Source organism: Thermobia domestica, unplaced genomic scaffold (assembly GCF_964235325.1).
Source record: "Thermobia domestica unplaced genomic scaffold, izTheDome1.hap1.1 HAP1_SCAFFOLD_767, whole genome shotgun sequence".
In the NCBI taxonomy this organism is placed as follows: Eukaryota; Metazoa; Arthropoda; class Insecta; order Zygentoma; family Lepismatidae; genus Thermobia; species Thermobia domestica.
Window position 1 is genome coordinate 10,419 of NW_027656477.1, and position 22,755 is coordinate 33,173.

At 35.9% G+C, this 22,755-nt stretch overlaps 1 protein-coding gene across 3 annotated transcripts in view; it reads left to right on the forward strand.

Annotated features, from left to right (window-relative positions):
- Positions 1-1,760: 1,760 nt before the first annotated feature.
- The window catches only part of LOC145677323 (uncharacterized), a 36,514-nt gene continuing 15,519 nt past the window's right edge, over positions 1,761-22,755 (forward strand). The window contains exon 1 of one of the 3 annotated variants that reach the window (XM_081747856.1): positions 1,761-1,983. The gene's annotated coding sequence lies outside the window, so the exon portion shown is untranslated. Of the gene's footprint in view, positions 2,000-2,035; positions 2,272-22,755 lie in introns of those variants that run through there. The other 2 variants (XM_081747858.1, XM_081747857.1) reach the window with 2 other exon arrangements.

Here is a 22,755-nt window from a genome sequence, read left to right on the forward strand (position 1 = left end):
GCATACTTTGAGCAATTACAGCGCGTCGATAAACAGGAGTTCGATGATTTCCACTTGTCTTTCCTTATACGCATATCACCAACACTAATGTGCCTGCTTCCGCGGACAAAATCATGCGTGATCCCTCAAATTGTGCCCAGCCTGGAATCGGAATAAATGCAAACTTATCCTGTGTTGGGCATGGTTTTTCGCACTTATTTATTTATAATATATAAGTTTGCAAGCATATTATAAATGTGTACGCAGCTGGTGGTCAGGTAAGAAACGAAAATTCAGAAGACGTTAGATCATTAGTGAAAAAAAAGGTATGTTAGCGCTCCTCAACTTTACCTATGCTAACTGAGAAATGTAGGAAAACACCAAAAGGGAGAAGGATGTAAAACACATTAGAATAACATTTTCACGATGAAATATGTGTAACTATTGAGTCAATTTTTCCCATCAGTGAAGATTCCAGTTTTTTTTTTTTTTTTTTTTTTTCGATTTCAATATACTGCGGATGAAATGTATTAGTAACGAAAATACTGAGAATTCACATTGAGCACGATAGGCTATGTGGTCCTGAGGGAATGTCATGGTTCTCGGGGAGAAATTCCCCCCCCCCCCCAGCCGATCCTTGAAATCACCACTGGACCCCTAGAATCAATTCTGAAGCTAATCTACAATCTAATCTAAAATCTACTTCAGTACCAATACTGTAACAACAAGTATCTCTCGCTTATTTTATTTCAGGTAGAAGTTGTTAGTCCATTCTTTGACCTTGTATTCAATATTTGTACGAGCGGAAGCAAAATATCCTGCAATTTTCTTTCAGGAATTGGTATATATTTTTAAATTGGTTGCCATCAATATGTCATTTATTATCGCTTAATCAGGTCAACGAATTCGGTAAACTCATTAACATACTCAAATATTTTGTCAGCACGGAGCATATGCATTTTATACAACAACAGAAACTGCTACGGGCTAGCAAAGGGTGCGTTGAAGCACCCCTAGCCATCCCCTGGACTTACGGGAAGGTTGCGGGCTTGTTTGACCCTGCGGGAGAACTCTGCAACGCAAATTATCACGTGTCCCGTACGTAGCCCCTAAGTAACCCGCAGAATAACTATGCATACGGCCCTTAAAACAAAATGTTATTCCGCCTTATGCGCAGTCGTTTTGAAATATGATTAATGTCATACTAAATGCCTGACTACTGCAAGAAACATATCTTAGTCGAACGCTTTACTAAGGCACCAGTCATGTTTCAGAACGACTCTGCATTATGCCCATTGTAACTACTATGCGGATTATTGCAAGATTATCTTTTCGTTTACACAAACCGTTTCTGAATATGCTCGCTGTATTTAGAAAAAAATCTTCTATTGACACCAAAAAGTTTATACGGAGAAATAGAAGTTTAAATAGAGCATGGTATTGATGAAAACATGTTTTTTATTATAGACGACATAAATGTTATTATTATAGATTATCGTAAGATTAACTTTGCCTTTACGTAAACCATTTCTGAAGGTCCCCACTGTCTTGTCAGAGAATCTATTATTGACACTGAAAAATGTATACGGTGAAATAGAAGTTTAAATAGAGCATGATATTGATGGAAACATTTTTTATTTATTTTAGGGACATAAATGTTATTTTTACATATTATCCCAATATTAGCTTTGCCTTTACGCAAACCATTACTGAAGGCCCCCACTCTTTTCAGATATTCTTCTATTGACACCGACAAAATATACGGAAAAATTGAAGTTTAAATAAAACGTGATGTTGATGAAAACATGTTTTTATTTTAAGCGGCGTAAATGTTATTATAACAATTATGCAGATTATCGTAAGATTAGTGTGGCCTTGAAGCAAATCATGGTTGAATGTCCCTACTTCATTCCACCACTGCATTGAGACCAAATAAGTTACATGGTACTGGCACTCTGCGTCTAGTAGACTCTGTCTTAGTGACCTTGTTTTAATTTCAGTACGGTAAATATCTGAATAGGTATAAGATGATTTTTTTTGTAATGAATTGGATATTTTAATGGATTGGATTTAATGAATTTCACAAGTGTGAAGACTTTAGTTCCTTAGCTGGCATACCTCGAAAGATAGTGGCTAATTACAGTTTACGCTGATGGACATCAGTTGTGTTAGCCACGAGTTTTATGCGAAGGAGGGGGTCGCGGTATCTCAGTGGTAAAGTGTTCACCTCCGGTGATTGGGATGCATTGTTCGACCCCAGCTCGCTCCGTGTGGGCAGTAGGAATACTCCCGGTGAGAAGAAATTTAAAAAACTGGGAATGTTCCAGGTTTTTTCCCTGGCCTATAAATTCCCGGGAAGGAATTTATTTCCATTTCTTTACTTTTTCTTCCAAATTACAGGAACTATATCAGTAATTGCTTTATTTTAATATATTATGATTTACTTCTTAGGTTTAAAAAAAATTGGAGGTTAAAAAATTTAAAATTCTTTGATGGTAATAGGTAAGAACAGCTTCTTCTAATCTCCCGTGCATGAGGATACTTCTTACTGTTGCACTACCTACAGAAATGATTCTATATAATTTATAAGTGGTAATAGAACGCACAACAAACCCAGATCATGTTGTATTCACACTCCAACATGGAGGGAGAGTACAGCGTGATCTCCGTTTCTTCTGTGTTCTATTACTATTTGTACACCAAATAGTATCATTTTTATACGTAGTGCAACAGTAAGAAGTATCCACGTGCACGGGACATGCGATATGTGTTTTCAAATCCCCACACACACACATAGTCATACACTAAGTACAAGGGCACATTATTATTCCCATACGATATTAAAAGCAGATATTCCTAGAAAACTCCCTAAGTACAAGGGCAAGAATTCAGTCTACTACCTACTTTTTAACATCCTAGATAGTCAATGGATAATTCCTGAAAGTATGGCGTTTCTCATCCTTCCCTAAAGGGGAAGTACGGCTCCTTAACTATAACCTCCTTGACTACTTTATATAAATAATGATATGTATTTTAAAGTTCCGTTTCCATTTGCACTAAAAGTAGGGTAACCGTTTAATATTGGAGCGATATCTAGAAAAAAGTAGGATCATTTACGGAAGAAATAAGTTGATAATGGTGTTTAAGTAGTCAAGAAAGTATCGAACACATTTTGGTCGGGTATGGACTTTTGGGTTTCGGGTAGAACAACGATGAATTTCGAAAAAGTACTTATTGAGGCTTAAGAACCATTGAAAATGTATTATTATGCAAAATTTGGTAGGGGGTACCATGGGGTTCGGGGGTGCCATGGGGTACCTAATATATGAATTTCTAAATATTTTCAAACATATGTCTAAAAATCTTTCAAAGAACGTTACAAATGCTAGATAATCGAAAACCACATCTCGCTACACCTCTTGGTTACCGAAATATGGGGGAAATAAACAGTGATACCATAGGTGTGTGGGGTTTGGGTACTAGATGGGACAATTTCGAAAAACTAATTACTCATTCCTAATAACAATCTCAAAAGACATTTAAATCCAAAACAAACACACACAGCTGTGGGGTTTTGGGGGTACCATGGGGTCGCAAGCCATACATTTCTAAACACTGACAAAACACGTCTTAACATACTTTTAAAGAACATTACAAAGATGTGCTTACCGAAAATCCCAAGTCAGTACACCTAACTGTTATCGAAATATGGGGAAATTAGAAACCGGCACCATAGGTTAGTGGGGTTCACGTGCTTAAAGGTACATTTTGAAAAACTTAATTATTGAGGCCTAACAATAATACCACGAATATTCATAATCATTAAAAAAACCACATACTAATGGAATTCAGGGGTACCATGGGGTTTGTGAAACCCCCACATCTACTTCAAATTTAAATTTCTTTCAGCTAGCTTAACCACTACCCTCAGCTAAGTCGAATACCGAAAACTGCATGTTAATATCTAAGAAAGTAACCGAGATTTTAAGAATTGTATTTTTGATGACGTCATAAATATAGAGATTCTTATCGATATGGACTTTTGGGTTTCTACTATAAGGAGAAGAAATTTCACAAAACTAATATATGTGCATTAATATACAATCTAATAGACATTCTGAAGTAAAATATGATGGTACCCCTATGGGTTAAGTGAGAACCCCAATATATTTTCTACAAATTCATTACTTCATTTATTAATTTCATTCGGGTACCTTAAACAATGCATTTAGCTGTGTCAAATGCTGAAAACTGCATGACAATATCTGAAAAAGTAACCGAGATATTAAGAGTTGTATTTTTGATGACGTCATAAATATAGAGATTCTTATGGATATGGACTTTTGGGTTTCTACAATAAGGAGGAGAAATTTCATAAAAGTAATATACGTGCATTAATATACAATCTAATAGACGTTCTGTAGTAACACATGATGGTACCTCTATGGGTTAAGTGAGAACCCCACTATATTTTCTACAAATTCTTTACGTCATTTATTAACTTCTTTCGGGTACCTTAAACAATTCATTTAGCTTTGTCGAATGCTGAAAACTGCATGACAATATCTGAAAAAGTAACCGAGATATTAAGAGTTGTATTTTTTGATGACGTCATAAATATAGATTCTTATGGATATGGAGTTTTGGGTTTCTACTATAAGGAGGAGAAATTTCATAAAACTAATATATGTGCATTAATATACAATCTAATAGACATTCTGAAGTAAAATGTGATGGTACCCCTATGGGTTAAGTGAGAACCCCAATATGTTTTCTACAAATTCATTACTTCAATTATTAATTTATTTCGGGTACTTTAAACAATTCATTTAGCTGTGTCGAATACCGAAAACTGCATGTTAATATCTAAGAAAGTAACCGAGATATTAAGAGTTGTATTTTTTCATGACGTCATAAATATAGATTCTTATGAATATGGAGTTTTGGGTTTCTACTATAAGGAGGAGAAATTTCATAAAACTAATATACGTGCATTAATATACAATCTAATAGACGTTCTGTAGTAACATATGATGGTACCCCTATGGGTTAAGTGAGAACCCCACTATATTTTCTACAAATTCGTTACGTCATTTATCAATTTCTTTCGGGTACCTTAAACAATGCATTTAGCTGTGTCGAATGCTGAAAACTGCATGACAATATCTGAAAAAGTAACCGAGATATTGAGTTGTATTTGTTATGACGTCATAAATGTAGAGATTCTTATGGATATGTAGTGATGGGTCTGTCCCATAAGAAGAAGAGATTTGAGAAAACTAATATATGCCTCAAGTAATCAGTTTAGTATCTGGCACCCCGATGGGTTAGTTGACAACCTCAGCGTTGTTTCTACAAAAAGAATTTAATTCTTTGAAAAGATTAATTTAGAATGCATCTCCAGTGACTCCGTATTTTCTTGACCGGTGAGCATTGAAACAGGCAGACACCGCTGATCGCTCTGGCCTATTTCGCCCAGTGCTTCTGCGAAGTTTGGTTTGTATTTGTGTTTTTGTATGTGTCAGGGAATACATTGAACTGTGCCTCCCCTATAACACACTCCTAGATACGGGCCTCCTGGATATCATAACTAAGAACAAGGATGGGTTCGAACTGGAATGAAACCGAGCTCACCATGGTTCGAAATAGCAGACAACGGCCGCTTTGGGCTCTTTCACTGGAACAACTTTAAATTTGACACCGGGTTTGCATATTGGGAAACTAGCTTGTCATTCCATTGTTTTTATACCGACAATGTCTGAGGGAACCTTCTGTATCCAGAGGTATGCGCCCCTTCAGGTAAACAATTCGTGTTTTTGGGCCGAATTTCGACACTTCTTGTGAAGATCCTGCTGGATATCCGTTGATTCATGGGTAGTCTGCGGCATGAAATTACGCAGCGGAGTCAGATGAGGATAGCTCCAAATATCTCCACTGGAAGCCTCTTCAATGGTGCACGGTGACCCCGAGAAGTGACTACAACACTGTTGGGACCGTTGATCGGATTTTCGACTCCTGTTCGAACACACCTCACTTTGTGAACGTATTCAGGGGGGCGCGGTGGCTCAGTGGTAGAGCGTTCACCTCTGGTGCTTGAGGTCCCGGGTTCGATCCCAGCCTCCGCTAAGTGAACTTTGTGGTGGACAAACACCGTGCTCGTGGGTTTTCTCGGGGTTCTCCCGTTTCCTCCCACTTTCTTCATTCCACCATTTTCACTCATCTCTCATCATCACCGTCTCCTTTAGCCTAACCGGCATAACCGTGGGACGTAAAACTTAAAGATTTCATTTCATTTCATTTTTCCGATTGGTCTTCCAATCAAGACTTCATTTCATTTTTTGTGAACGTATTCGTGACGTACAGAGTCTACCGGTTCTGTACATACTCATATCAATCATGGTACTCACAAGTTCTTTCTTAAGTTTGTGTGATGTGGTCAGCGTACGACCTGTTGCTTATTTGTTGATTCCAAGTCTATGTTAGGGATTGGCATTTTGAAAAGGGTCAAAAATTCTTGTCTCGTTACTGAGAGACTGGGAATAGAGAATGGTCAATGGTTCGGACCATTTTCCTGTTTTTCAAAAAGAGGCGATATTTAACTCCAGCTAAAACCTATAGTACAATTCTAGGTAGGAATTCTTATCACAAGAGCTCATATTCCCGAAAAGTCCTGTGTAACTAGGCCAGGGTTTTCAACCGGAAGGTCGCGAAGCCTATAGGGTAGCGATAGGGTTTCATGGGTTCGCGAAGATAAGCGGAAGAGATAAACATAATTAGAATCTAATACCTGAAAATATTTTTAAATATTATTTTGAATTTTATTCTGATATAGACATAACTTATTTTTATACATACTGTTAAGAACAACAAAAAATAGGTCTACTAAACAATTTCAACAGTACGGAGTTGTTTAAAAATCAATTTAAAGAAAGAGGTACGGTATCAAACTAATGAGAACTGCATATTGAAATACCAGAAAAATACAAATGCAACAAAACCTGCATATTGAAATACAATTAAATTGAAAGCTAATAAGATAGTAGACCTATATGTGTGAGCGAATAGTGTTTTTTCCAGCAAGTTGGCCAGAATGAAGATATATTTCTAGTGTGGAATTTTATTTGTTTCCTAAATTTTAAATGTAAACATATTGCGGTTAATAGTTTTTTGTGATACAGAACAATGAACCAAATTCACAACAATATCAGGTAACTAAAAGTAGCGGCATCTCAGAAACTAAAATGCTCAATAACGTTTTTAACAACTGTCCAAGTTTTATAAACCAAAATAAGAAACCACGTTATTTTTTTATCATGTGACGCAAAATTAAGAGAGTTATAATGTTTTAAAATTTTCAGACGGCCTTCATTTTGAAACAACAGTATGATGGATCGGAATCGATATTTGCAATATGAATGAACCGACCAAATTTGGTTTTAATCCGTTCGCTTTTAGGGAAGTTACTGTATGCACTATATACAAGAAATACATTCTACTATTATAAGAATGGATGGATATCGTGAAATCTCCGCTGTAGGTAAATGAAAAAATTACACACAAGCTTATTATAAACCAGAAATTATAAGCGGTCTCTGGCAAGAGGATGTGATAAAATGAGATCGTGATAGGAATTAGGTTGAGATTCACTACACTAGTCAAAGCACTGATTTGGTTAAAGACTTTTTTTTAAGTAAAGCTAAGCTGAGGTGTTTTGAAGTGCGAATAACAAGATACTTAGGCTACAGGTCTCGTATAACATTAATTAGCCATATAAGCAGTGGCGTATTTACGATTTTGTTTCGGGGGGGGGCTTTGCTAACTTACGGGGGTGGCTTTGCCTTAAAATGTGAAAATTCTGCAAGATATTTCATATACTTTACTATAGTAAGTAAGATTTCGGGGGGGCCTAAGCCCGGAAGCCCCCCTAAATACGCCACTGAATCAGTACGAAGCATACGTTATCCGTATGTTACATAGGCACTGCCCTTAGATGTTACATCATGCCGTTGCAGGATGTCTGACTACTAACAGTTTTCCGTATATCACATGCATATACTTACGTTGCCTTCGTCAGCTATATGTTATATACGTCCATTTTTATGTGAGATCCTGACCGCCTACATTGTTTCATACGGAAATTACGTATAGATGGAATACTTTTACAAAACGCGTTTTCAGTTATACGTCTGCTGTACGTTGTCCAAAAACTACAGGAATTACGCATGTAACCTATTTTTTTTTAAGTACGCCACCTACAGTTTTTTCTCAGTGTTCAAGAGCAGATATGATGAATTGCTGATGTTACTATTTGATGAACTATAATATGGTTGGCTCAGTCCCCCCCCTAACTTCTTCCGGGGCCCCCCTCTACATTTTTGGGCTGGCTACGGGCCTGCTTATGTCAGTCAGTCGGGACTTCTTATTTTATATTTGGATAAATCGATCCTACTTTCCTAACCACAAAATCATCTTAGGAAAAAGAAACCAGGAAAACTCTTACAAAACTCAGATAGATGTTATGCACTAGCACCTATGATCTGATACTAGAAGTTCCTACTCTATCACTATTCCACTGTTTTCCCACTTTGGAGGAAGAACTGTAACTATGTAGATGTATTTGTCGAGGATATCTCACATGTGATAAAACAATGCAAAGAAAGTACTGATGCTCACAAATGTGGAATTCGTAGAGTTTTCTTTGTCCTAAAAGGGAAATACGTTTTTCTAGGTAACGCATTCTCAACTGGTCCTCCAGGGCTCGCGAATTGTTAATGGTTGCTGGTTAAGGTAGTTTCTAATAGTTTCGTTATGGTTATTATTATTTGTAAGGAAGAAGGGCTACCAAGAAAGAGGACCATGTTCAAAAGGCTGGGAACTACAGCTCTAGATTAGTTGTAAGAAAATGTAAATTACCTGAATAGCATAGAGAGAGACATCAAGCAGATTTTGTTCATGAGTCTTACGCATTATTAGCCCTATCATGGTTACTTAAATAATTCAGACAGTTTTCTATTGCTGGATGAACTGGAAAATATTGTTCTAGGGTACTGTAGTACAAAGAAACTCATAGCCAAATGGGAAAATCATTTTGTAAGCGAATGGAAATACGCCAAGAAATAGTGCAAATAACCTGAAATCATACAGGATAAGGTCAATGTTTAATAATTGAGGGTATTTATTGGGCGTCCTTCATATAAGGGTATTCGATATTACAATGTACGTCATTTAGTAGACATTTGAACATCGATTCTACAAGACCTACGTAGTCAACAATAGCAAACTAATTTCTACAGACTGCCTCATCGCATCAGAATAACAATTTCATAACCTGTAAGTCATTCACAAGAAGGTTTTATTTCTTAATTTTGAGGAAATTGATACAATGAACTGACTGCTCAATCATTAATTTCTTGCGGGTCGGGGGGAAGTAAGTGCAGTGGAGAGAAAATTGGGAGACAACAAATTCTTATATACACGAAAGGATAGTTTTTGACCTACATTAGAATACAACGTGTCCAGGGAGCAGGCGTCGTCATCAGTGAGGGAGCTCGTCCTCCTTGCTCCGTCTGATGAAGTCACTGACACTTCACTTTTACATAATTCAATGCATCGCAAACGTAAAAAAGTAGAAAGACGTTGTGAAGGAAATACGACTATGAAACTTCAACTAGGAGAACTTCAAGAGTAAGAGTTAAATGGATTGTCAGATAACATGTAATAGGGAAGATAAAATATCCTATAGTCGGCAGCTCGACAGTGCATCAACTTAAGAATATAAATACACCAAGGACAGATTCTACAAAAAAACAAACTAGAGGGAATTTCAAGTGCTGGATTGTTCGTGCAGTACAACCTGCTAACTCCAACAAAATACATATCTTAATAGTTTTTAAAGTATATAATACATTCAAAGGATATGTCCAAGGAGAAAACAGATCTTCAGAGAGTTTGTCCTGCACTGAGACAAAGTAGAGCAATCAAACACGTGTATCTCTTCTTTTTCTTTCAAATTTGTCGTCTTCTAGCTTAACTTTTACTCGTTGTACTATGATTTTCATTCGTTGAGATATTGTATGTGGTCACTCAACTTCATTTTGTTTATTGCGTTTATTTTCGTCGTTCAACTTTTGATAAAATACTTCAGTAATTCTCCAGTTTCTTTGGGGTCAACATTGTGCCGCCCCTGCACCACTTCCAATTGTGCATAAGTGGAATCTACGACTAAACATAACGGACATTCCTTTTTATCCAACTTTGATTCGACATTTTGTTCTTGCGTTAAGGCTGCTTTTGTATTTTTCCGACAAATTTTTGGAAGTTATGGTGCCGAATCGAGGCATTTCTATATCCAGGTAAGTCTGTGTTTTCTGTCTTTATCTTGTATCATGAATCAACTCTCAAACGTTGTTAGTGTTCAGGCGCGCCCTTAGAATTTGTAGGGAGGGGTCCAATGTTACAAGCCATTACATTTACGTAGTATTGAACGGATATTATTCTGCACCAAAAAAAAAAAAAAAAATGATAGAACTAGATTGTTTTATGAGAGAGTACGGATGAAGAGTAAGATCAAATATTCATGCTACATCAATCATTTCAATGTTAGACAAGTATAGTTTTATTAAGAAAATATAAAAGTGTATGTTGAGTTAGGAAGTATTTTGGAGGGGTCGGATCCTGTGGACCCCCGTGTGCATGCGCCCCTGTTGGTGTACTTTTGATACACCCTATATATACAGGACATTTTAAAATACGCGTTAGAACGCTTGGAAGGTGATTTTCAAGTAAAACAAGGACAAAATATTATAGACCCCCCTATGAAAAAAGGTGAAGTGTACGGTATAGTTTGCGAGTGAAAGGTGTCCAAAAATCGCCACATACCATGTTTAAAACACAATAACGCAAGAAGAAATTGAGATAGCAATGTCAGGTTAAGAGAAGATAAAGGAAGTCGTACTTGACGAATACAATGGTGCTGCAATTGAGGCCCAATTTGAAGTGCGCAATGGGACTTTCACAGAAATTGAGGAGTCCTCTTACGGAAAATACAGGAAACTGAAGACTATGTTCCACATTATAATGAAATCAGACTGTATGCAGTAAAAGACTGATGATGAATGCTCATATATCCCACTATAGCTGGAATACCTTAGCACACGGAAAATAAGACAATAGCACTGCAAAATCTGTTTTGACATATTGTTCACATTGTGGTAAGAGAAGTAAAAGTAACACAATTGTATCCATGTTCCAATACTGCTGAGACACCGCGAGACACTCGAAAAATGTGAAAGTAACACTGCAAGATCTACTATTCCACATGGGTTACATCACGTTACGAAAAGTAGAAGTTTCCATGCCCTACTACAGCTTGGATTCCGTCACAGTTAAAAAATAGGAAACAAACACTGCCAAACTCCTACCGCACACTGTGTGCATTACGGTACAATGGATATACAACCAAATGTGCCACTGAGACATCCTAAATGATAAAAAACAACAGTAAGAACAGTAAAATACGGGTTAAAGCTCCGAGTATTTTCTACACTACTTTTAGTACGAAAAACAAATGTAAAACAATGGCCATGTCATCAGGTTGTACAAGGGAGCTCCAAATGAAGTGGGTAATCTTCAGAGGAATAAAGATGGAAAATATCGAGAATCATATTTCATCCTCATTACTTTAAAAAAAAAAACTGCAGAATATTGAATCCCACTAACTGCAGAATATTGAATGATAATCAACTAAAAGTTTAATCATATTTTTCTTTTTGCTCTTGTCCTACCTGATCAATGAAAAATCAAAAGCTAGACACAACACAGAATCGAAAACGAGCCGTGAGTCGTGTACGGATCCAATGAGGCAGATAGTATTGCTAGTTTTATTTTCTTCTTTTCATTAAGTTTCATGATATATCTATAGTATCTTGCAGGGTTGTAAACTATCACTTTTGAAACGAGCTTAGCTCAGCTCAAACTCAGAGTGTAAAAAGTGAGTTAATTCACGTTAACACACAAGTTTTTTTTTAGAAGCGAACTCAACTCACGTTCAGTTTTTTTTTTTAAGTTACGCTCAAGTTCATGTTCAACATAATGAAAACACACTCTGATGATTTAATAACTAAAAATATTTACAATGATACGCAGTGGCGTATTTACTATTTTGTTTCGGGGGTCTTTGCTAACTTTAGTCCTGGAAATGTGAAAATTCTGCAAGATATTTCATTTACTTTAACATAGTAAATAAAAATTGCGAGGCTTAAGCCCAGAAGCCTCAAACATAACTTAAAATGTCATAAATCTGGGACTACTACGTTTTGTTATTGCATTGAGAAATTCAAGAAGTAACTGATTTTTAAAAATACCGAGATGATCTTTTTAATAAGATGATTCTCTCCTCAAAATTTGTAGGTTACAACAATATATATTTCCGTTGATTTCATTAGAAATAAAATAACTGATCAACTATAAACAAGGCAAGATATTTTATCTGTCTTTGGTTCATACATAACTATCGGGTTATAATTTTGGACAAACATTAAAAAAATGATAAATTCCGCCAACTAAACTAATACTGTCACTAGAAATAGATTCACTTCCAGACTACAGTCGCCTCGAGCTATTTCTAGTCCTAAAGTCCGTAACCTACATAATTTATATAATTACAAATTAGTATTTAAAGTCTCTTCCCAGAGATCGGATAACAGTAAACCTAAAAATGGATAATTACATTATTTTGTGAAAATCAAACTATGTGGCGTTGAACGGGATTTTACGATCAAACTCACCTACATTTCGAGTTAAACTGAACTCACGCTCACATCTTTCAAAAGGAGTTAACTCATGATAAAACTTACGATAAACGAGCACGCTCATGTGAGCTAGCTCAGATGAGCGCGCTCATTTACATCCCTGGTATCTTGGGTAAATTGTAAAGAGAAAAATAATACATTAATCGGTTTTTTTAGGGACTGGGCCTTTAAAATCCCGGATTACAAAGCCTTCGTAAATTTTACGACGCGCCATTTGCAAAAACGCTAAAAACTAGAAATACACATCACACAAAAATATTGCTTTATTTTCCCCGCTCTGAAGATAAAGAAAGAAATTATATATGTTTGTAATATAGTCATATAACTGAATCCTACATAATTTTTAAATTTTAAAAATAGACAAAACCTCCAAAATAGATTTTTTTGTCATGACTTTCCAAGCTTTCAGCCCATTCTGCTTTTTATCTGTTAAGGGCTTCATTTGGAATGCCGAGATTATTTTATTTCCTCTGATGCTCTCCATCTTGGAAGGAAGATGCCCTATTGGAAAAGTATGACGATACTCTTTAAACTGGTCTGGAATCCATCCTCAATTGTTCTCTTAATAATCTTAATAACAACTCTTGGATACAAGCTTCTTTACCAGTCAAAAATGGAGGCCTTGGAATCCGTCGTGCCACAGATATGGCTATTCCGTCTTTTTTAGCGTCTTTCTACGGTGCAAGTCAAATAGTTAGTTCACTTGTTCAATGGGATAACGACGAAATCACCAATCAAGATGTGATGGACTGCATAGCTAAATGGACAAATTTAGTTGGGTTAGACCCTCCGACTCTCGAAAATCGTAACAATCAGTCGGCTTTGCCCCTTTTTTTTAGCACGGTCCTGGATGGGGAAACTAAACAGCGACTCATGAAGGTCCCTCATATCTTCCACATTCGAGTAAGATTTGAGGAGTACGTTCAAAAGAGTGTAGTGGTGCAGTGCCATCGTTGTCAACGATTTGATCACGGCAGCACGAACTGCAGGCCAGCGCCTCGCTGCGTCAAGTGCGCAGGGACTCACCTGACACCTGATTGCAAGAAAACCCGCGAACAAAAGCCTAAGTGTGCTAATTGTTCAGGAGAGCATCCGGCCAGTTACAGGGGCTGCACAGTTTACAAAAAGATTGTGAAATCGAGGCAAAGAGGAGCGACATCCAAAACTAACGCAGACAACCTTGTAAAACGAGTAAACGCAACGCACAACATAAACAGGATGACGACACAACCAACACACACAACAAGACCTGCGTTTCTACCTACCCCTACACCTGGACTGCTTCCCACTCCACAACTTACATCTTTACCTTCACGTACCTTAAGGGGCACTCCCCAACAGTCACCTATCATAACCGGAAACTCACGTACAGCTCCATCTGGGGTTGTGCGAGAACCTATCCCTGAGGGTACCCAAGGTAGCAGCAGAAACGTACGCAAAGACAAAAACTCAGAACATACGCAACAACAAATACACTTTAACACAGACAGTGATACTTTCTCACCCACTGAAGCCACCACAGACTCAGAACACAGGAGGAAAAACATTAGAATACGACTACAGCGCGCCAAAGCCATAAAAGATAACGCAGACAACGCATTTCGGTCATTGCAACCAAGTTTAGATTCACTTACGTTAATGCTTCATGATTTCAGTGTTCACTATAACAGGCGTAAAACGCTGTTTTACGTTCAACGTCTGTTAGAGTTTTACGCTGAGAACAAACATGAATTCTTTTTAAACGACATAAACTTCATAATCAGAGTCGCTCAAATATTGTTTTATATTCCCCGCTCTGAAGATAAACAAAGAAATTATATATGTTTGTAATATAGTCATATAACTGAATCCTCCATAATTTTTAAATTTTAAAAATAGACAAAACCTCCAAAATAGAATTTTTTGTCACGACTTTCCAAGCTTTCAGCCCATTCTGCTTTTTATCTGTTAAGGGCTTCATTTGGAATGCCGAGATTATTTTATTTCCTCCGATGCTCTCCATCTTGGAAGGAAGATGCCCTATTGGAAAAGTATGACGATACTCTTAAAACTGGTCTGGAATCCATCCTCAATTGTTCTCTTAATAATCTTAATAACAACTCTTGGATACAAGCTTCTTTACCAGTCAAAAATGGAGGCCTTGGAATCCGTCGCGCCACAGATATGGCTATTCCGTCTTTTTTAGCGTCTTTCTACGGTGCAAGTCAAATAGTTAGTTCACTTGTTCAATGGGATAACGACGAAATCACCAATCCAGATGTGATGGACTGCATAGTTAAATGGACAAATTTAGTTGGGTTAGACCCTCCGACTCTCGAAAATCGTAACAATCAGTCGGCTTGGGACGAGCCCGTCGTTAATTGCCATGCAGCTTCTTTATTGCAGACTACAAATAATATCGAAGATAAAGCCAGACTTTTAGCGGTCATGTCCCCAGAAAACTGAGCATGGCTTCAAGCTTTACCATCACCATCTCTGGGCCTACACCTATCCAATGAGAGCTTCCGAGTATCAGTTGCACTACGGTTGGGAGCAGATATATGTGAACCACACCACTGCCCCATTTGTAACACCTTTGTAGATAAAAAAGGATTACACGGTTTGTCGTGCAAAAGCAGTGCAGGCAGACACCCACGTCATTCAAGTGTAAATGATATAATATTAAGAGCATTAATAACAGCAGGGAGCCCAGCAATGAGGAAACCGATTATATGCAGCCGATCTGATGGAAAAAGACCCGATGGTATGACATTAGTACCTTGGAAGAAAGGAAAGGCATTGATTTGAGACTTAACATGTTCAAACACCTATGCCCCCTCCAACCTAGAATATAGCTCAGTACAAGCTGGACTCGTAGCTGCTCAAAGAGCGAAAGAAAAAAGGAATAAATATAGCAATCTACTCGATAACTATTGCTTTGTCGCAATAGCAATTGAATCTAGCAGTTCTTGGGAAGAAGGAGGTCTCAAATTTATAAAATAAATCGGCCACCGTCTATCAATTAAATCAGGAGATAATCGAGCAAAAAGTTTCCTGATTCAACGCATAAGCATAGCCATTCAACGTGGGAACGTGTCGGCTATAATGGGAACGTTACCCACTAGTAAAGAGCTAGAAGAAGTCTTTCTTCTGCAATTGCGGAGAAGGGAGGTTAGGAGTAAAAGCAGACATCAATGGTGCATCAATTTATGTAGCAACCGAGCAAGGAGTATGGAGAGAAAGCTCACAGTCCATAAGTTTATATGAATGAAAAAAAAAAAAAAAAAACCGGCATGAATGCTGTACCGTACGTGAAGACAGTGACATAACATGACAGGTTGGAGGCTTTGAAAGCAGAAGATTTAGTATTACCTGCCGAACATCATGGGAACAAAGTAACGAAGAATAGATATTTACTGTTTCATTTTAAATTTTCATTATAACAGTTTTTTTAATAATCATTGTTATTTTACAACTCTTATGTAATATATATATATATATATATATATATATATATATATATATATATATATATATATATATATATATATATATATAAATCGCGTCCTAAAATTACGAAAGCTTTATAATCTAGGGTTAAAAGATTTAAAAGATTTGATTAAATCGCGAAGTGATAAAAAAATACGCGTACTGATTTCATTCTCACAGTAAGTGGAAAGACACTACCCTTCGAAAACATACATTTTTAATTGCGAAAGATAACACATACATGTCCAAACTTTCAAAATGGACGATATTTAACTCCTTTGAGCCTCTTATTTTCCATAGATTCCAATCGAGTGGCGGAGCATTAGGCCAATCCGGCGGGCAGGTTCCTTACACAGAAACTTGTCCCTTAATAGTTGTTCACCTTTTACAGTAATAGCAATGATCCTCCTAACTGAAATATTTAGAAACATATTACAGGTCGACAAGTACTTTGATGTTCATTACTAAAAGTACTTTTAAGGCAATAACAAGCACAAATAACCAAAATATAACTATCGTGTGACACAGCCACTAAAAGATATATAAAATAAATGCCTACTGTAACGAGTATAGATTTTGATTTCCACTACAAAACTGCAATGCAATTATACGTATATGAACAAGAATATTCATTGTCTTTAAACGAACTAAAGTTATACAGAAGCTGGAAAGCTATGGGCAAACCTTAATCAGAATTATGTACTAGCCTTGAACATAGGACTTCCCTAAAACTGAATTAGGCATTTAGTTCTCTCGACTTTCTTTTCACTACAAGAATATTTTCAAACTCATATGGGTTTATATTCTGAACATGTCATCAAAAAGTTAATTAATTTATATCTTGGGGCTCTATTTGATCTTCATGTGGACCTTTCGCCCCTTGTACACCAATCCGTATATTCCTAAAATTGCCTTAAAATAAAACTTAAAACATAAGAACTTCGTGAAAACATTCGACTGTTGTATTCATTTAACCCACTCCTTTAACCCAAACAGCTCCCATTAACTCGTATATTCAGATAGGGTTCGTATATTTCTTAATTATCTGAAAATCTCATTCTTCTACAAAATAGCCAGAATTCAACATTTATCAGCGTCTTCATAACGGTGACGTCATCAAAAATATACTATTCATACAATTTAAGTTATTTCCTTAGATATTGGCATGCAGTTTTCAGTACTCGACACACTGAGTGCACTGTTTAAGGTGCCCAAAAGAAAGTAATAAATGAAGTAATGAATTTGTCGAAAATATAGTGGAGTTCTCACTTAACCCATAGGGGTACCATCATATTTTACTTCAGAATGTCTATTAGATTGCATATTAATGCACGTATATTCGTTTTATGAAATTTCTCCTCCTTATAGTATAAACCCAAAAGTCCATATCCATAAGAATCTCTATATTTATGACGTCATCAAAAAATACAACTCCTAATATCTCGGTTACTTTTTCAGATATTGTCATGCAGTTTTCAGCATTCGACAGAGGTAAATGCATTGTTTATGGTGCCCGAAAGAAATTAATAAATGAAGTAATGGATTTGTAGAAAATATATTGGGATTCTCACTTAACCCATAGGGGTATCATCATATTTTACTTCAGAATGTCTATTAAATTGTATATTAATGAACGTATATTAGTTTTATGAAATTTCTCCTCCTTATAGTAGAAACCCAAAAGTCCATATCCATAAGAATCTATATTTATGACGTCATCAAAAAATACTACTCTTAATATCTCGGTTACATTCTTGGATATTAACATGCAGTTTTCGGTATTCGACACAGCTAAATGCATTGTTTAAGGTGCCCGAAAGAAATTAAAAAATGAAGTAATGAATTTATAGAAAATATATTGGGGTTCTCACTTAACCCATAAAGGTACCATCATATTTTACTTCTGAATGTCTATTAGATTGTATATTAATGCACGTATATTCGTTTTATGAAATTTCTCCTCCTTATAGTAGAAACCCAAAAGTCCATATCCGTAAGAATCTCTATATTTATGACGTCATCAAAAAATACAACTCCTAATATCTCGGTTACTTTTTCAGATATTGTCATGCAGTTACCAGCATTCGACAGAGCTAAATGCATTGTTTAAGGTGCCCGAAAGAAATTAATAAATGAAGTAATGGATTTGTAGAAAATATATTGGGGTTCTCACTTAACCCATAAGGGTACCATCATATTTTACTTCAGAATGTCTATTAAATTTTATATTAATGAACGTATATCAGTTTTATGAAATTTCTCCTCCTTATAATAGAAACCCAAAAGTCCATATCCATAAGAATCTATATTTATGACGTCATCAAAAAATACTACTCTTAATATCTCGGTTACTTTTTCAGATATTAACATGCAGTTTTCGGTATTCGACACAGATAAATGCATTGTTTAAGGTGCCCGAAAGAAATTAATAAATGAAGTAATGAATTTGTAGAAAATATATTGGGGTTCTCACTTAACTCATAGGGGTACCATCATATTTTACTTCAGAATGTCTATTAAATTGTATATTAATGCACGTATATTAGTTTTATGAAATTTCTCCTCCTTATAGTAGAAACCCAAAACTCCATATCCATAAGAATCTATATTTATGACGTCATCAAAAAATACTACTCTTAATATCTCGGTTACTTTCTTAGATATTAACATGCAGTTTTCGGTATTCGACACAGCTAAATGCATTGTTTAAGGTGCCCGAAAGAAATTAATAAATGAAGTAATTAATTTGTAGAAAATATATTGTGGTTCGCACTTAACCCATAGGGGTACCATCATATTTTACTTCAGAATGTCTAATAGGTTCTATATTAATGCACATATATTAGTTTTATGAAATTTCTCCTCCTTATAGTAGAAACCGAAAACTCCATATCCATTAGAATCTCTATATTTATGACGTCATCAAAAAATACAACTCTTAATATCTCGGTTACTCCTTCAGATATTGTCATGCCGTTTTCAGCATTTGACACAGCTAAATGCATTGTTTAAGGTACCCGAATGAAATTAATAATTGAGGTAATGAATTTGTAGAAAATATAGTGGGATTCTCACTTAACCCATATTGGTACCATCATATTTTACTTCAGAATGTCTATTAAATTGTATATTAATGCACATATATTAGTTTTGTGAAATTTCTTCTCCTTATAGTAGAAACCCAAAAGTCCATATCGATAAGAATCTCTTTATTTATGACGTCATCAAAAATACAATTCTTAAAATCTCGGTTACTTTCTTAGATATTAACATGCAGTTTTCGGTATTCGACTTAGCTGAGGGTAGTGGTTAAGCTAGCTGAAAGAAATTTAAAACTGAAGTAGATGTGGGGGTTTCACAAACCCCATGGTACCTCTAAGCTCCATTAGTATGTGTTTTTTTTAATGATTATGAATATTCGTGGTATTATTGTTAGGCCTCAATAATTAGTTTTTCAAAATGTACCTTTAAGCACGTGAACCCCACTAACCTATGGTGCCGGTTTCTAATTTCCCCATATTTCGATAACAGTTAGGTGTACTGACTTGGGATTTTCGGTAAGCACATCTTTGTAATGTTCTTTAAAAGTATGTTAAGACGTGTTTTATCAGTGTTTAGAAATGTATGGCTTGCGACCCCATGGTACCCCCAAAACCCCACAGCTGTGTGTGTTTATTTTGGATTTAAATGTCTTTTGAGATTGTTATTAGGAATGAGTAATTAGTTTTTCGAAATTTCCCATCTAGTACCCAAACCCCACACACCTATGGTATCACTGTTTATTTCCCCCATATTTCGGTAACCAAGAGGTGTAGCGAGATGTGGTTTTCGATTATCTAGTATTTGTAACGTTCTTTGAAAGATTTCGTAGACATATGTTTCAAAATATTTAGAAATTCATAAATTAGGTACCCCATGGTACCCCCGAACCCCTATGGTACCCCCTACTAAATTTTGCGTAATAATACATTTTCAATTGTTGTTAAGCCTCAATAAGTACTTTTTCGAAATTCATCGTTGTTCTACCCGAAACCCAAAAGTCCATACCCGACCCACATTTTTTTAAGGCAGTAGGACATTTGTAGAAACCGTAAAGGTAAGTGAAAGTGATATATGTTAGAAAAAAGTGAATTTTTGGAAACGAAGATATAAAACAACGTGTCCTGAGGGGCTCTAACCCGCCTTCACTCGCTTACGCTGTCTCGGCAATGCTGTGTAAATTTAATATTGGTAACGTAATATAACGTATGAATCCATAAAACAACCTCATGGGAATAGAATATCACAATAAGTAGGTGCAAATGCTGGCCCCCCAAAGGTAAACAATAGCCAAAAGTAGCGAAGTGCTAATTTGAAAGGATGAAAAAAGATCTATTTTGAAAAGTAACGTAGAATTATGTAGAAATAGAGATGAATTACTATTAACATACCTTGAACCACCTTAGTAATAGACGTCGGTCTGTCTCCTCTCTCTGACTCGAATATCTGAAAAGATACTCGGACGCATGTGAATTAACGCATGAAATTTCGAGAAATGGGTACGAAGAGAGGTCATGTGAGGCAATATTACATGCAAAATTATAAAAATAGGAAAGTATCTTGCAAATATTGTGAACATACATATTTATGCGCAAATGTTGTCAAAATAGTAGGATATGTGTCTTCTGGCAGTTACCCAACCTAATTTGTATATAATATTTAAAAATTTAATATGTTAATAATATCAGTAGTAGAGTCAAATTTAGGAAATCCACTTACATATAAATTTAAACTTTTTAGTGGTTTAAAAGTATGTGGACTTACTATACCATTTCTGAAACATATTTACTTTCATAGAACATATTGTAAATAAGTATCCATTTATACGTACTTTCTAAATATATAAAATAACAAAACATCGTTCAGAATATATATTTTAAAGACTCATCTGGGTAAAAAAATAATTATATACTGTGATATAAAAATGAATTTAATTTTGAAATTATAATATAGTAATAGAATGTAATTTTCATTGTGATTGTAAATTAATTCCCGGAAAATTCCCATTTTTGGGAATATTTGCGAAAAATATCTTACCGGAAACTTACCCATCACTAGTGTGGGCTTTGTGGTGCATAACACCGTGCTCGAGGGTTTTCTCGGGGTTCTGCCGTTTGTTTACACTTCATTGCACCATTTCATTCATTTCTCATAATCACCGTATGCTTTAGCGTACCATTAATGATAATTCATAATGACCTGTTCTTTAACATAATGGGCACTACGTGGAATTTAGAATTTAACGTTAGTGATGTAAAAACCAAAAATTGGGCACTTTTTTTTTTTTTTTTTTTTTTTTACCTTCGTGCATTGTTCTTTTGCAAAGGTAATACAAGTGTCTACCTCTTCTGATATCAGTTTCACAAGTTACCATTTCTAGAGGTGGCCAGACTTTTCAGTGAAAGATTTATTAGCATCTTGATCGCTATTTTGTACAAGTTTAGCATGGGGATTCGAGAATCTTACCATCATTTTTCTTTTAGCAATACTTTTAAATGATGTAATTCTTGATTGCCCTTGCTATTGGTAAATTTTGTGTGGAACTAACGGAGGACCGTGGGACAAATGCTTTTACCTCGGTAAGTTGTACCTTTGAAATGAGGAAATACGTGTTTTCGGTTTAGACATCTGATTTACTGTTTCCGACTTTAGGGGTGCCAAGGGACTTCATGGATAAAATGCTTCTTTATTCTGTTATTTTTCAAACATAATTCCCCATGACGTAAGCGTCGGCGGATCACCGATAGGTAACTTTGGACATATCGCCAAAAATTGGCATCGCCCCTGCGACGAATGACTGTGGCCCCATTCCTGTTACCAAAATTATACCACCAGTGGTAGTGAGGCGACGAAGCAACAACGAACAACAAAATTACTAAGAAAAATATCTTAAATCGAATATATGCGGTACGTCCCATTTCAACTCAGGCAGAAAATATAAAATTCTACAATCACCATTTCAGTTATTGTTGAAACTTTTTTATAGCAACAAGACATGTTTCTGAGAGACCCATTTTTTGTTTTGTCGAAAAAATATTCCCGTCAAGGAATGGGCTATCAAAGACGAGGAGTACAATTTATGAATTGTAGGAAACTATGAAAATTGTCAACTTCGAAGTCCCACCATTCAGCTACGGACACATGTAGAGGTATAATTCTTGTTGTGGTATGTACATAGGGATATAGTTTGGTTTGCAGACGCATATCTTTTTGTACGTAAATTAACAAACGAACGTCAGTTTATCTGAAATATCGAAGTTTGCAATTTTTTTTCGAGTACTTGTTGTTCGAATTTTAAAATTCTGTTTTCACGGTTGGTAAGACCTAATTACCAGCTTTCCGAAAAAAATGTATAACTTCTGTGTGCAATCGTTTCGTAGAAAAATCGTGATACTGTCAAACTTTCCAAAATCGCCATTTTTGAGAGCCATTTTCTCGAAAACGCCATTCTTAAAAATTC